The following is a 3,385-nucleotide window of genomic DNA, read 5'->3' as shown; positions in this document are numbered from 1 at the left end:
TGGGGTGTGAGCTGCCTTCTTGAACCGCTGCAGTCCATGTGCTGTGGGTAGACCCACAATGTCCCTTAGGGAGGGAATTCCAGGATTGGGACCGAGCCACACTGAAGGAACACCAACTGAAACATCCCGTGAAGGGGTTGGGCCAAGGTTGGTTTAGCAGTGACCTTGTTGAATGGTGATGGATCAGTGGTGACACTATGACGTTAGGGGTGGAGGTTTGCTCACTGAGCTGTTGGTCTGATATCCAGATGTTTCATTACCTGGCTCGGTAACATCATCAGTGGGGGACCTCCAAGTGAAGGGAAGCTGTTGTCTCCTGCTTTCTATTTATATCTTTCTCCTGGATGGGGTTCCTGGGGTTTGTGATGTCATTTCTGTTCGTTTTCTGAGGGGTTGATCGATGGTATCTAGCTCTCTGTGTTTGTTTGTGGCGTTGTGGTTGGAGTGCCAGGCCTCTAGGAATTCTCTGGGACAACACATCTATCCGGGGACAGGCTAAGCAAAGACATGCCAGAGAATTCCTAGAGGAAAACCTACAGCTCAGTGAGCAAACCTACACCCTAAACCTCAATCTGAGCTACAAACCTTCACAAACCTTGCAACTGTGACGTTAATTGACCCTGCATGGGTATGTAATTATATTTCCCTGAAATTTCCTTCTCTGTTTAACCTCTGGCTGTTCTCAGTAAACAACGTGAGCATGTCCAGCCTTGAGTTACTGCAGCCATGTGACATTGCTTGCAGCCTGCGGTTAGGAACCAATGCTGACACTTTGATCAACCACACACCCCAACCGTTAACCCTCTGTGTCCTGGAGACTGTTCGACAGTGGGTTCAGTGAGACTCAGAGGGACTGGTGCAGAGAGATCTCCAGTGATCCGAGTGGGAACAGCTCTGGGCAGAGACTCCACCCCACCTTGGGATTCCCAGCTGACAGAGTCACTCACCTGAACGATGCCATGGGCTGGGCTGGTGACAGAGGCACACTGGCTTGGAGGGTTCACAGCAAAGACTCAAGGATGTGGACAACAGATCCAGGTCACAGTTAGACAGACAGACTCAAAGGAAGAGATTGTATACAGTCTCCCCGGAGAGAGTGTGTGTGATTTTATACAGTGTCCCCCAGGGTGGGGGTAGGGGGGGGGAGAGTGTGTGTGATTTTATACAGTGTCCCCCAGGGTGGGGGGGGGGGGGGGGGGGGAGAGTGTGTGTGATTTTATACAGTGTCCCCCCAGGGGTGGGGGGGGGGGGGGGGGTCGGGAGAGTGTGTGTGATTTTATACAGTGTCCCCCCAGGGTGGGGGGGGGGGGAGAGTGTGTGTGATTTTATACAGTGTCCCCCAGGGTGGGGGGGGGGGGGGGGGGGAGAGTGTGTGTGATTTTATACAGTGTCCCCCCAGGGTGGGGGTGGGGGGGGGGGGAGAGTGTGTGTGATTTTATACAGGTCAGTGTCCCCCAGGGTGGGGGGGGGGGGGGGGGGGAGAGTGTGTGTGATTTTATACAGTGTCCCCCAGGGTGGGGGGGGGGGGGAGAGTGTGTGTGATTTTATACAGTGTCCCCCAGGGTGGGGGGGGGGGGGAGAGTGTGTGTGATTTTATACAGTGTCCCCCCAGGGTGGGGGTGGGGGGGGGGGAGAGAGTGTGTGTGATTTTATACAGTGTCCCCCAGGGTGGGGGGGGGGGGGGGGAGAGTGTGTGTGATTTTATACAGTGTCCCCCCAGGGTGGGGGTGGGGGGGGGGGAGAGTGTGTGTGATTTTATACAGTGTCCCCCCAGGGTGGGGGGGGGGGGGGGAGAGTGTGTGTGATTTTATACAGTGTCCCCCCAGGGTGGGGGGGGGGGGAGAGTGTGTGTGATTTTATACAGTGTCCCCCCAGGGTGGGGGGGGGGGGGGGGAGAGTGTGTGTGATTTTATACAGTGTCCCCCCAGGGTGGGGGGGGGGGCGGGGGAGAGTGTGTGTGATTTTATACAGTGTCCCCCCAGGGTGGGGGGGGGCGGGGGGAGAGTGTGTGTGATTTTATACAGTGTCCCCCCCAGGGTGGGGGGGGGGGAGAGTGTGTGTGATTTTATACAGTGTCCCCCCAGGGTGGTGGGGGGGGGGGAGAGTGTGTGTGATTTTATACAGTGTCCCCCAGGGTGGGGGGGGGGGGGAGAGGTGTGTGTGATTTTATACAGTGACCCCCGGTGGGGGGGGGGGAGAGTGTGTGTGTTTTATACAGTGTCCCCCCAGGGTGGTGGGGGGGGGGAAGTCGTGTTGTGATTTTATACAGTGTCCCCCCAGGGTGGGGGGGGGGAGAGTGTGTGTGATGTGTGTGTGATTTTATACAGTGTCCCCCCAGGGTGGGGGTGGGGGGGGGGGAGAGTGTGTGTGATTTTATACAGTGTCCCCCCCAGGGTGGGGGGGGGGGGGGGGAGAGTGTGTGTGATTTTATACAGTGTCTCCCAGGGTGGGGGTGGGGGGGAGAGTGTGTGTGATTTTATACAGTGTCCCCCAGGGTGGGGGGGGGGGGGAGAGTGTGTGTGATTTTATACAGTGTCCCCCCAGGGTGGGGGGGGGGGGGGAGAGTGTGTGTGATTTTATACAGTGTCCCCCCAGGGTGGGGTGGGGGGGGGAGAGTGTGTGTGATTTTATACAGTGTCCCCCCAGGGTGGGGGTGGGGGGGGGGAAGAGTGTGTGTGATTTTATACAGTGTCTCCCAGGGTGGGGGGGGGGAGAGTGTGTGTGATTTTATACAGTGTCCCCCCAGGGTGGGGGGGGGGGGGGCGGGGGGAGAGTGTGTGTGATTTTATACAGTGTCCCCCAGGGTGGGGGGGGGGGGGGGGGAGAGTGTGTGTGATTTTATACAGTGTCCCCCCCAGGGTGGGGGGGGGGGGGAGAGTGTGTGTGATTTTATACAGTATCCCCCCAGGGTGGGGGGGGGGGGGGGAGAGTGTGTGTGATTTTATACAGTGTTCCCCCCAGGGTGGGGGGGGGGGGGGGGGAGAGTGTGTGTGATTTTATACAGTGTCCCCCCAGGGTGGGGGGGAGAGTGTGTGTGATTTTATACAGTGTCCCCCCAGGGTGGGGGGGGGGGGAGAGTGTGTGTGATTTTATACAGTGTCCCCCAGGGTGGGGGTGGGGGGAGTGTGTGTGATTTTATACAGTGTCCCCCCAGGGTGGGGGGGGGGAGAGTGTGTGATTTTATACAGTGTCCCCCCAGGGTGGGGGGGGGGAGAGTGTGTGATTTTATACAGTGTCCCCCCAGGGTGGGGGTTGGGGGGGAGGGGGGGGGGAGAGTGTGTGTGATTTTATACAGTGTCCCCCCAGGGTGGGGGTGGGGGGGAGGGGGGGGGGAGAGTGTGTGTGATTTTATACAGTGTCTCCCAGGGTGGGGGGGGGAGAGTGT

Source organism: Chiloscyllium punctatum, chromosome 30 (genome assembly GCF_047496795.1).
Source record: "Chiloscyllium punctatum isolate Juve2018m chromosome 30, sChiPun1.3, whole genome shotgun sequence".
NCBI lineage: Eukaryota > Metazoa > Chordata > Chondrichthyes > Orectolobiformes > Hemiscylliidae > Chiloscyllium > Chiloscyllium punctatum.
This window is presented reverse-complemented; position numbering follows the sequence as displayed.